At 50.5% G+C, this 13,540-nt stretch overlaps 1 protein-coding gene across 2 annotated transcripts in view; it reads right to left on the reverse strand.

Moving 5' to 3' along the window:
* LOC138526394 (pleckstrin homology domain-containing family A member 4-like) overlaps positions 1–9,627 on the reverse strand; it is a 291,575-nt gene extending 281,948 nt beyond the window's left edge. For both annotated transcript variants that reach the window (XM_069637101.1, XM_069637089.1), the window contains exon 1: positions 9,344–9,627. The gene's annotated coding sequence lies outside the window, so the exon portion shown is untranslated. The remainder of the gene's footprint in view (positions 1–9,343) is intronic.
* Positions 9,628–13,540: the final 3,913 nt, after the last annotated feature.

Genomic DNA, 13,540 nt, shown 5'->3' on the forward strand with positions numbered 1-13,540 from the left:
TTGATTTGAAAAAGTTACAGGTGTATCAGGCACCATCTCACGTGTAGATTGAGTTGATGGAACTTGTCGCCAACGGTCCATGGGGCCCTGAAGTTGGACCTGCCTGACCGCACCAGCACGTAAAGTGTGAGTCACTGAAGTGGCTGTTTTTACAAATACAGGGCACAGAGAGCATTCCTGGCCGGGTCAAGGGATTTCTCCTTTTCATCGCGTTCTTGTTTTTGACAAGTCTAGACTTGGCTTTCCTCCCAAGCGGTAAAGGTGCTGGTGAAGAACTTTCATTAATGGTTTCCGCCTGGTTAGGGGATGGTGACAGAATAACTTCCTCATAGTCCCAGTCACCCTCCTCGTCTATTTGAGAGACGATGCTGACCGCCTCCTGCAATAACGCTTTTCTACGATGCCCTCCTTCAGAAGTTGAGTTGTCCGTGTGCGTCAGGATACTTTTATAGGGAATGGAAGAGTTTTTTGCACCCATGGTAATTTCAATAATGCCAGCATCTAAAGGTAAGGAGGAATGCTTCAAAATTACGTCATCTACCTTCGCAAGGATGTACTTAGGATTCCTTCTGTTCTTTCGTGATAGTAGAACACAGGATCATCAAAGCCTCAACACTGGAGGCAATTGCGTTCAGCTTATAAATTAATAGTCCTCATGTACGCGGCCAAGCCTCTGACAGCGAGGAGATATTCCGGCTACCTGTAGCTTTCACTCTCACTGGCAGAGGTTTCTGAAGAATCAGACGAGGAAACTAGTTTTGCTGAACCGTATAAAGCAGAAAGATTCATACCAATGATATTTTCACTTCCGTCAAGTAGAGGAGCATTCTTCCACGAATTTCTCAATGAGTCCCGTTGAAGCCCTACATACATGTTCAGAAGAATGGTTGTTATCTATGGTAGGTGAGAAATTCATAACCGTAGAAGATTGGGGAGAGGAAGTGGCAGCAATCTTTTCAGACCTGTCCTTTTTCCATGCTCTAATTTTATATCTAGAATTTTGGCTTCTAAAACATCCCTAAATTTAAACTGGGGTTGCAAGATGTTGGATCTCAAGGTCTTCCTACTGATGTTTGATCTATCCAGTATGCGTGGTTTGTTTGCAATTCCTCCCTTTATTTTGCTGCTTTTGCACAGCATGGCATCCTGAATAGAGGTGCACCATTCAGTATCTTTAGTGACCGAGGAGGTGGTGGGGCAGAGATCCTCCAACTCTCTAAAGATTTTAAAGCGTTTCTTGGTGTTGACGCTGCTTCCTTAATTCGCTTGTTATGTGATGATTTTTTGGCATCACAGATTGCCATTTTGTGTGCCTTAACTGCACTAACGTATATGGTTTTGTCTTCTGCTGATTCGGTCTTTTCCCATCGACATAGGGCTCCGTTTTTTACCAAGTTTCAGTTTTCTGATTTCAGCCGAATACCAGATTTTTTAGACTTTACTTTTTACCAGCCACCTTTTCTCTGGGACAAGGCTCTTCACAGCATTAGACATCATATTTTGGTAGACATCAGCCAACTTGTTGGCAGAACTATAATTGTCAAGGTCAGCCAGGGTAGAGGCAAAGTAAGGCATCATGGATGCCGGGGTGAGTTTACATAGATTCCTACAATTCACTTTAAGTAATTTCACTTTTTGTTTTCATTGGTGGTAATAGCCAGGTGAGCTGCAATTGGATACATTTGTGATCCGACCAGGGACACCGATTTATCACAATGTTGTCTATGCTGACATTATATGAAGCCACCCAGTCCAGAATTCTACCCCTGCTATGGGTATATTTCTTAATATGCTGGCAAGAACGGTGATCATCCAAGGTGGTCTTAACAGATCTAGCCAAGGGATCAGAGAGGTTGTCAAGACCTAGATTCAGGTCTCCTAAAATGATCATTTTAGAGGGTGGTTTGAGGGAGGGTAAAATTAGGTCAACGGAGTGGAGCAGGAAATCAGGCTTATTAGGTGGACGATATATCGCAATAATGTTGATAGAAGTGATATTATCAATAGCAAGTTTAACATGAAGTGCTTCGCAGTCAGGAATATTAGCATCCTTTATTTGGTGAATATTGAGGGAGTCATGATAGACTAAATCCACTCCAGTACCTTTGCTGCCGATCGGTTCTAAAAGATGTTGTACCCAGCTGGAAGGGCTAGAACCAGTGCCGGACCAGCAGCTGAGTGCAGCCAGCTTTCTGTAATGGCACAGATGTCAAGGTTTTGATGTGTATATATACAGTCTGCTACTTCTGTGTTTGATGAGTGAGAGGGTATTAAGTAACATGCATATTAGCGCTTTGGGATGTGCTTCAGGTGCAGTTTTAGGTTTGGTATCAGCCATGGGAAGCTCCATGATATCATTGCAGAATTAATCAGACCCTCAGCGTCTTCAAAAGGAGTGCCGTTGGGTGCTGCCTGAGGCCGAGTGCAGCTAGGAGGGTACAGTGTTACAACGTGCAGTGAAGAAATGCCATCATCATTTGGGCCACCGATAGCCACTTCATCATTGTTAATACTGTAGCTAGCATGCCACTACCTACCAAAAAAGGCAGCCCCTAGGTCCATGCCACCCCCTACCAAAGGAAAGCAACCCCTGGGTACATGCCACTCCTACCAAAGTATTGCAACCCACAGGGGCATGCCACTCCCCAAAGAAGGAAAGCAGCGCCTGGGTCCATGCCACTCCTACCAGCTAATTTAATTCCTCACTGAAACTGCACTGATCCTGCAACTGGACCACTCTAAATGGCCTCGGCCCTGGGCCCTGCCACTCTCCACTTGCACTGATGCCCTGGAACCCCTTTGCACTGCAGGACTGTCTCTGTATCCCTACAGCCCCCCCCCCAGCACTTGTTTTGCACTTACCTCACACTTGCCACCAGCTGGCCCTATTTATTTATTTATTACGTTACGCCACTTACCTTGTACTGCACTTCCCCCCTCCCCTTCCCCTTCCACTTTTCCCCCTCCCCCACCCCTGCACTTGCGCGATCTGAATGACACCTGGCCTAGTAAGATCGTTGTCTGTCTCCCCTTGTCCCCCCCCCCTGCCTCGTCGCGCCTTGAAACATGTGTATAGGCGCGTTACAAATACCATATCATATCATATCATACCAAAGTAAAGCAACCCCTGGGTGCATGTCACTCCCTACCCAAGGAAAGCAACCCCCGGGTGCATGCCACTCCCTACCCAAGGAAAGCAACCCCTAGGTGCATGCCACTCCCTACCCAAGGAAAGCAACCCATGGGTGCATGCCACTCCCTACCAAAGGAAAGCAACCCCTGGGTGCATGCCACTCCTGCCAAAGTAAAGCAACCCCTCACTCCATGTCACCCCTACCCAAGGAAAGCAACCCCTGGGTGCATGCCACTCCTACCAAAGTAAAGCAACCCCTCACTCCATGTCACCCCTACCCAAGGAAAGCAACCTCTGGGTGTATGCCACCCCCTACCAAAGGAAAGCAACCCCTGGGTGCATGCCACTCCTACCAAAGTAAAGCAACCCCTCACTCCATGTCACCCCTACCCAAGGAAAGCAACCTCTGGGTGCATGCCACTCCTACACAAGGAAAGCACTCAATGGGTACATGCCACTCCCTTCCAAAGCACAGATATCCATGGGAGCACACTACTCCTACTCATGCAAAGCAGTCCATGGGGGCAGGCCAGCCCTACTCATGCACAGCAATCCATAGGCGCAACACACTCCTCCTCCACTACGGCCAATCATTGGTGCACCTCCCACCCTACGCAGCCCATAGTCTACAACCGACTCCCTACACATGCAAAACAATAACAAAGCACCCATAAATATGGCCCCCTCCTACACAGGCAAAGTGATCCATAGGTGCAGACTGCTTCCCACCCAAGAAAAGCAATTCATAGACCTCTCCATAGCCAAGCCATACTATGTACAGGTGCAACCGTCCCCACTCAAGCAACGGAACCAAGGTGTGCACACCAGTCAATACTCAAGCAAAGATACCAAGAGGCGCCCCCCACTTACTACTCGAAGAAACCAAGTAGTGCTTCCCCCTTAGTACTCAAGCAAAGGAAGCCATAGCGGTACCAAATAATAGATACAGTCACTCCCCTTGCAAAACTAAATGGCCCGTTTGCACATCATGCTCCCTGCTCATGCAAAGCAATCCACAGGTGTGCTCTGTTCCTCAATCAAGGGAAGCAATCCACAGGTGTGCTCTGTTCCTCAATCAAGGGAAGCAATCCACAGGTGTGCTTGGTTCCTTAATCAAGAGAAGCAATCCACAGGTGTGCTCTGTTTCTTACGCAAGGAAAGCAATCCATAGGTGCGCTCTGTTCATTATTCAAGGAAAGCAATCTGTAGGTCACTCGGTTCCTTACTCAGAGCACACCTGCAGATTGCTTTACTCAAGGAAAGCAATCTGCAGGTGTGCTCTGAGTAAGGAACCGAGTGACCTACAGATTGCTTTCCTTGAGTAAAGCAACCTGCAGGTGTGCTCTGTTCCATGCTCAAGGAAAGCAACCCACAGGCACAGTATGTTCCTTACTCAAGGAAAGCAATCTGCAGGTTGCTCTGTTCCATGCTCAAGGAAAGCAACCCACAGGCACAGTATGTTCCTTACTCAAGGAAAGCAATCTGCAGGTTGCTCTGTTCCATGCTCAAGGAAAGCAATCCATAGGTATGCACGGTTCCTTAATCAAGGAAAGCAATCTTTAAGTGAACTCTATTTCTTACTCAAGGAAAGAAATCCACAGGTGCACTCTATAAGGAAAGCAATCCATTAGTGCACTCTGTGTGCGCTTTGTTCCTTACTCAAGGAAGGAAATGCCTATGTGCCCTCTGTTCCTTACTCAAAGAAAGCAATCCATATGCACACTCAATCCCTAACTCAATGAAAGCAATCCACGGGTGTGCTTAGTTCCTTACTCAAGGAAAGCAATCCACGGGTGCACTCTATAAAAAAAGCAATCCATAAGTGCACTCTGTGCGCTTTGTGCCTTACTCAAAGAAAGCAAACCATACGCACACTTAATCTCTAACTGAATGAAAGCAATCCACGGGTGTGCTTAGTTCCTTAGTCAAGGAAAGCAATTCTGTGGAGTCTCCGGGCTCAGCATTCCTGGGTACCAGGTGCAGGCTCACAATGTGCCATGGATAGCCTATTCCCAGGGTGCAAGCAGAAGGCGGCCTCGTTCTCTTGACTCAGATCCCCTCCCCGTCCCCCATCGGCCCTTCTGAAAGCGAGATGGCTTTAGGGTGAGGATTTTGTACAGTACCAACTGCCTCGCCTCTAGGCACTTAGGGAAACTCAAGGTGTGGATTACATGTATCGAATGCCAGAAGAGAATATTGGAACCTGAAAACCTCCATGCAGTGCCAGCTTCTCACACTACTCATCAATGAGAGCAGGGCTGGGCGATAGCGAGGTTTGGTGATATATCAATATATTTTTTTCAAAATCAATATATGAGACAATATCGTTAACATCGAGACAGATACATATACATTAATACATATACTACCATTTTGTATCTACATGTTGATATGTACACAGAGGTGTGTATTCACAAACAGGAAGAGGAGCCCTGTATTTACACTTTGTTTTGATCAATGTCTCCTAAATAAAAAGGTGCTTGTGACATCTCAAATCGAGATAGTGTTTTGGCCATTCAGCCCAAAAATATCAAGGTATGACCTTTGCTCCCAAATCGCCCAGCCCTAAATGTGAGCCCATCACACTGCCTACCAGTGCCAGTTACTCACACTGCCCAGCAATGCAAGGTCATGCTCTCCCCACGGTTATCGGCCCTGGCACTGCCCCAGGAGTCCCTGCTTCTATTACTACCCAACAGTGCGAGCTCCTTGCACTCTCCACGGGTACAAGCTCTTTGCACGGGCCACAGGTGACAGATTCTCCTACTACCCAACAGTGCAAGCTCCTTGCACTCCCCCGTTAACAGATCTGTGCACTGCCCGTCAAATCCACACTCACTTTGCCCAATAACTGCCAGCTTTGCACACGGCCTGCAAGTGCAAACTCATAACACTGCCCACTAGTGCCAGCCCCTCGGACAGCTCACATATACCAGTCCAGTGTGTCCACGGGTGCAATCTTCCCACACTGCCCAATAGAGCAACCTCCCACATTCCAAGCACCCCCCCCCCACACACAACAATGTTCACCCTCCGTCCTCCGAAAAGGCCTTATGCAAAATAAAGCCCTATACAAGCAACCAGCATCACACCCTGTGTTCTCCTTCAATCTGCTTCTCTCTGCCCTCGTGCCGACCTGGCTACCCCGCCTCTTCGCCCAGCAGCGCTTTAAGGCGGCCCGACACCACTTGTGTAAAGCGCTACAGAAGCAGCTAGCATAAGTGCCCAGCGGTGCCAGCTACTTGCCATGGCTCAAATTCGCACTGATGCCCAGTTTATAAGCTGCCTGCCAGGGCCAGATCCTCAGACTGCCCAGCAGCGAGTGGGTTCTCCAGCCCACCCAGCCCTTGACACTGGAGGTGAGACTCCATGCCCGTACAACCCTTGCCCTCTGCGGAGGCTGCCAACGTGGGCGTCAATGGGGTGCCACCATCGTAAACAAATTAAAAAAAAAAACTGTAGAAGGCTGTGCGGGTAAAGGAGGCCCATTTGTGCAACACGGTTCACACAAACGTGCGGCTGGCACGGGGGTGAGGGGGTGGCGGGGGAAACGTGAATCATTGGGTGAATCACAGACAGGGAGGAAAAGAGGGGATCCCTTCAGACAGACAGGCACTGGGGGCTTTAAGGTCCACTAGAAATCGCTAGATTGCCAAGGCTATTGGAATGCTGGGGTGTGAGGGAAGGGTACACAGGACACCGAGCACAACACGGTGACAAATAATAGGCACCCTGTGGACCCGTCTCGGGAATGTCGGTACACAGGGAGGGGAGGGGGTTCACCGGGGGAGTCTCGAGTAGGCCAGCCCCGTCTTGACGTGTGCCGGGCTGCTACCCCAGAGTCCAGGAACGGGTGGCACCTCCGTTGTATGAGGCGTGGCTGCCGGCTCTGTGGAGCATGGGGCGGCGATTGATGGCACCCCCGCCCGCAACTTCAAGATGGGCATCAGCGGGTGAAACTGCAACCTGTGTGCCCGCCGGAGGGACAGCTCTGCTGCCCGGCCCGTGACGCACTACAGTGTGCATGGTCCGACAGGTAGCGCTTCTCGCCAAGATATGGGTCATGCCCCGGGCGATGTTACCTCTGCCACAGGAACGCGGAAGCTGTACCACACGTTTCATCCCCCCCGCTCTCCATGGAGCGGGACTGCTGGGGGCTCCTCCTGTAACTACTGGGTGGGTTTCTGAGATGTGGGGCTGCCTGAAGTAAAACCCTATCCAAGGTCTGAGACAGTAACATATGCCAGCCTGAGGGCTGGGTCTGCTGCCAGTGGCCTGCCACTGTTGGATGGCTGTATCCTGGGGGATAGCTCTGCTGTCTGGGGGTGTGATTGTTGAATGGCTGTATCTTGGGGGATACCTCCGCTTTCTGGGGTGCGATTGTTGAATGGCTGTATCTTGGGGGATACCTCCGCTTTCTGGGGTGCGATTGTTGAATGGCTGTATCTTGGTGGATATCTCTGCTGTCTGAGGTGTTAGGTTGTCAAATGTCAGAAACCGGGGGCATGGCTCCGATGACTCTGTGAAACCTGCAGGGTGGACAGCCCTGGAATCTGAAGCAGGAATCTGTGAGGAGTAGCTCTGTTCTAAAAAAAAATAATGGACCAGGGCACGTCCCTTCACCCATCCCTCGCACTTCTTGTCTGGCACTGACATGAACTATTCGCCCCTTACCCAATACGTTCGTTGTCTGTCTGTCCTGGGTCTCCCCTTGCACCCCCTGACATTGTGCACCTGAAACACTTGTGTTAGTGACACATGATAAATGCACAAGAACCTGCCCATCCCCCTCCTATCCTCACTGCTCGTCACGCGCTTGCATTATGGTCAGCCTGTTATGCTTGTACCCCCCTCTCCTCCCCGCCCCAGCTACCCCACAACGCACTTAAATTGGCAGAAATCCTGCCAGGCCTAGTATGTTTATTATTACTGTATATCATTCTGAAATTTCCAAGGCCTTGTGAATGACTTTATCCAATGTTCCCCTCCCGTCTTGGAGCGCTTTGAAGCATTCGTTTTGTGTCTAAGCACTTTATAAATAAACAATACAAAAAAAAATAGTACAGATGGTTAGCTTGGTTGTCTGGGTGTAGTCGGTAAAACGTGTGGCAGCACACATCAATTTTACCGCTTTTTCTGAGACTGTCTGCCACTAGAGAGCACCCCAGGGACCCGATTACAGAAACGTTGCCCTAGTTCTAAAACCACTGAAACATGTTAGAAAACCATTGTACCATGAGAAGTGCAGTTTGGTGCAATGGTTTCCTAACATGTTTCAAGCACCAGGGCAAACATTGCCCTAGTGCTAAAAAGATACTGTGTTGATGCATTTTTGCACTAGAGCAAAGTATGCCCCAGTGCTACACTAGGACACACTTTGCCCTGGTGCAAAAAATGAAGTGAAAATGTATCTTTTTTGCTTTCGTGCAAGGTTTCCCCTGGTGCTTGCAGCACGTAAAACTGCACTTGTCATGGTGCACTTTGTTCTAATATGTGTCAGTTGTTTTAGAAATAATAATAATGATAATGATGTGCTATTTATATAGCGCCTTTATCCAAAGCGCTTTACAGAGCATGTATTTACATACAATATCACCCAACCGAATACTGTGCAACTTTGCACTTGCGCCAGTGCAAAGTTTCCGTAATCTGGCCCCCAGGAGACAGCCCCTCTCCCGGCAGCAAAAGCTGGTAAGTGGGGTCGTTTCTGCCGAGGACCCTGCACCCTGCTGCACCTGAAGTGGTCACGGTTGGGCGGCTTCCGAGTACCCTCGTCGCCAGCCCAGCTCAGTACCAGCGCTGCCCAGGCACACATCCGAGCTTAAACAGCGAGACACCCTGCCGCCTGGTCCAGGGAGGAGCTGTCTGCATGCAGCAGGACACATGTTCCAGGGCTGTAGGGCGCGCAGGCACCGCAGCCTGGCCAGCTGGGATGCGAGTCTCTAACTTGGAATGCAGTATTACTCCATAGCGGCCCCGGAGATCTCATAAACTTTCCTGGAGCCCGACACCTGGGAGCCATGATTCTTCTCTGACAACACTTTAGTACAAATACCCTTCACGTGCCACATCTTTGAGTGCAAGAAGCCTGCGATCCCCGCCCTCTCGCCGCCAAGCAAAAGGACGCAGCAGGCTTCTCAGGGCACCCGGGAAAGTTTCAGAGCAAGCTCCGGGACATGCGTTTCCAGTGCGGGGCGGCGGGGCTCTTACCTAGCGCTGCTTCCGTGTGCTCCGAGATGGCCCCCTAGAGTCCTCCCATGCGAGCCCTCCGCCTCCCGGGAGCTGCGCCGTCTCTCCTGGGGCTCTGCCTTCTCCCCGCCCGGCCGCTTTGTTCCCACGGGCTCCTGGGTCGGTCTCACACGTTCCTTATCTCCGCTGCGCTCCCTGCCTGCCTTCTCTTCCTGCCTCTGTTTCCCTCACGTTCCCAGCTCCACACAACCAATCTCAGCCCGGCCTCCCGCTTCCTCCTGTTGTCCCACCTCACCTTCCCCCCTCCCCCGCCCCTCCGCGTCTCTCTGTCTGTGCCCCTCCTTCACTTTCGCTCTGCTTCCCCCCTCGCTCCACTTTCTGTCTGTCTCTTTCTTTCCCTGTCTCGTCCCTCTCCCTGTCTTCCCTGCTCTCTTTCTTTTTATGACTTTGCACCTCCCCTTTCACTCTTCCTCTCCCAGTCTTTCCTACCTCCCCTCCCCTCTTGCGGGGGTCCAAACTTCCCGTCTATTTCTCTCTTACTACTCCCTGCTGGTTTCTTGTGTTTGTTTCTATGTATCTCGCCCCTTCTTCCGCAGTCGTCCTATCTTGCCCTCTTTTGCCCTCTTTCTTCCTGCTTCTCAGAGCCCACTTTATCTGTCTTTTGTTGTCTCCCTTTTGCAATGCCCGCCCCACACTTGATGTCTCCCCTGTGACTTCCCCGTAACATTCTCTTTCTTCGTCTTCTCTCTTCCTCCCCTGTCTAGCCTCGCTCACTCTCTTTTCCTCCTGTGCTCTCGGACCTTGTCTCTTTCTCTAGCTCTCCCTCCCCCTTTTCTTCCAGCACCCTTGGCACACTCTCCGTATTTCTCCCTATTCCCCCGCGGACCTCAATTAACATTTCTTTCTCCTATTTTGTTCATCTGTTCTTCCTTCGTCTCTCCCATTCTTACTTGTGTTCTCCCTCTCCTAACTACCGCCTCTTCCCATGTATCTCTTCCTCTTTCCGTCTCATCAGCTTCCCTGCCCCTTTTTCTGGTTTCTGCCTCCTTCCTCTTCACCCCCTCTCTCTCTTCAGTCTTTTCCCTTCTCTGTAGATCCCTTCTCTTCCTCCTACTGCCGTGCCTTAATCCTCCTATTCAGTCTTCTCTCTCTCCTCCTCCCTCTGACAAGTCCCCTCTTTGCCTCTTCCTTCCCCTCCCCTCTATCTCCCCTTTCCGTGTCAACCCCTTGATCTCTCTTTCCTCGGTTGCCTCCCTCCTTTGCTTCTGTTTCTAAGTCTCAGTCAGACACATGTGTGCGTGTGTATGTATCAGCCCAGCCCAGGCTGAAAGGTATTGGGTTTCTGTTTCTCCCCCGGCTGCCCACTCCCCTTGTCCACCCCAGGCGTGCCTGGGAGAGAGAGAGGGAGGGAGGGAGAGAGCAGCCAGGCACATGGGGGAGGAGTGCTGCTCAGTGCGCGAGTGTGATTGACTCACCGTGGCTGAGGTGGGGCCGCAGAACAATGCAGGGCTCCTGGCTCAGGCAGCCTCTGGATTATTCAGGAGGCTCAGGGCAACATGTGTCCTCGCAGCCATTATCCCTCATTGTACAGGCACTTATTGGGGAGGGCCGAGACCGGAAAAACAATTAAGTGAAGTAGCAGGCATTGTCAAAGGGAGACAAAAGTGGGGAGGCAGGGCGTGGGGGACGCAGCCACATACAGTGACAAAAGCAGCTGCCGAACACAGGTGAATTATTTAAAAGTTTACAATTAGAGATTTGCTTTTACATTAGACCACACGTCCACAGCATGTGCCTGGCCCCCGACGTTGGCGCCGCCACTTCCAAGATAGCAGCCAGTCTAGGGGCGGTGCCCACAGGCTGACTGCGGCAGCCCATGAACGGGTCCAAAACCAACCAGACACGCCCTGTGCAGCTATGTTCGCTGTGTATAGAAGCCTATCCCCTACCCCCCGCCATAGCGCCTTGAAGCGCTGCATTCTACATGTTTAGTGCAATACGAAACGACCAAACGTACATGCATGAGAGGGTAGGAGTGGCTCTCTGGGTGATGACAATAACAAAAAGTACCAGAATGTACAGAAGAAATCACGAGGGACAGGTTTCTCCCAAATGGAAAGTTTCCTTTGCCATGTGTCTCGCGGGTCCTCAGATCCCAGTGGCACATGTGAGATCAGTGGAAGATCATGCCACGGCCCAGTGCTGCTAGCAGGTAATGTAAGTGGTGTTGCATGGTGCTTGCCGTCCTCTATTGGTGGCCTCGCTGCGTGTTATGTTATCTTGCATTTGTGCAGCGCCTCCTGTCGTAGTTTATGGCGGCGTCAATGCGCATTTAGTGGAGACAGGGAGGAGGAAAGTTGGGTGGATATTTGGGATGAGGGCGAGGGATAGATGCACAGGAAGGCTTGAGAAGGAAGAGGTGGAGGAGGTATGTGTGCAATGGGCCCGAAAGCATTGTGGGAATCCACTGCATTCTATGGGGCGCAGCGCCAAGAGGAGGGATAGCCGGAGAAGAGGGGTTCTCTGCACAAAGGGGGTATGTCTGGAAAGGACTCACAAAAAACGATTGGATGGGCCCCGTGACTCGTAGACTCCTGCAGTCAATATCAGCACATACGACTGAGAGTGGTGTCTCACACAAACAAAATATGATTCAATATCACTTTTACAAATATATCACCATTTTAAACATCAATCCTCTAGGAAGTTCGTGGAGAAAATGCTAGAATGACGTCATTACTTCACATCAGTTTCATTTATTATAGAACACATCTAGCGAAACACATCATTAGGTAAATATCGTACCTGGCCACCAACTAAGCGGTGCATATTGGCAGGACCATGGACGAAGAGAGTTTTGAATGAAGGCAGCCGCCGCGCATGGAGATAATTGCAAGCGCTAGCATTGCCACATTCCAAAGGGGGTACTAGCGGTAACATGAATGAGCAACCGAATAAGAGGGTAAAGCCGAGGAGGGAGCAAACCTGGGCTTCCTGATGCCACCCTCCTACTAGACTAGATTGGGAATTCTCTCTGGGCCAGACTGCAAGGGACGCACAGACGTCTGCCCACCCGCACACAAACAGGGGCCACGTAGACGGCCGGTACACAACTTGGGCAAGGTTATGCATATGAACGGATGCCATATGGAAAAGGGACCGTGAGCTTCGCACAACCCTGTTCTGGCTGCAAACACAGTGACACTCACACACCCCACCGAATTAGAAATGGGGAAATGTAGCGCCTCACTTCTAGACAGCAATGCCAATTAACCAATCCACTAACAACCTCACCCTCTGCATACACCTCTCAAACTCTAACCAAACACAACCACAAACCTACATCACAACAGTCCGCCCAAACTTCACTACACTGCAACAACAAAAAAAGCACACATCAACCACCACAACAGAACACAACGTCTTCCAACAGTATAACACCCCAAGCCCAGCCAACGGAATTCCGGGCCGAGGCCGCCAACAGCACATCACTGCTCTTTTGCATTTCTCCAGCTCATCCCACTAACTTCCCCCCACACCCCTCTTTTTCTTTCAGAGCCGCCAGAGCGCAGGGGGACCACTCCGGTGGTGATAGTGTGCGGTACAAATATCCTTTAACATTAACATCATACTACATACTCATACATGAAACAAAGTGTTAAAAGTGTCACCCTACCTATACACACATTATTCATGTGCAAAATACAGCATCACAAGACATAACATTGGATATGATAATGATCACGTTGGACCATACACTACCGGACACCAGGGGTGTTGCTAGGTCTGGAAAAGATCCGGGGCTATGCTAATGTCGGGACTGTTGGGACTCGGGGCTAGCTAGACTTTTGGTTGTAGACCCTGAGATTCTATCCGGGGCTACAACCAAAAGACCCGGGGCTATAGCCCCCTAGAGCCCCCCTAGCAACGCCTCTGCCGGACACGTTCTAATTGACCATTCGTAGTGGAGACGGGTCAACCAGTGGGTGGCAAGAGGAACGCAACACAATACATTCCCATTGGTTTCCCCAGCAATGCGTCTTCCTCATATTCCACCTCTCCCTCTTTTCCAGACTATGCAGTCATCAACCACAACACGTGGCTGGCTCTGCCCAGGCCCCACTGCCTGTGACCATTTACTACACGTGGCTGGCTCTGCCTAGGCCCCACTGCCTGTGACCATTTACAACACGTGGCTGGCTCTGCCCAGGCCCCACT

The sequence above is a fragment of the Ambystoma mexicanum genome, chromosome 1q (assembly GCF_040938575.1).
Source record: "Ambystoma mexicanum isolate Mex_15411 chromosome 1q, UKY_AmexF1_1, whole genome shotgun sequence".
NCBI classification, from domain to species: Eukaryota; Metazoa; Chordata; class Amphibia; order Caudata; family Ambystomatidae; genus Ambystoma; species Ambystoma mexicanum.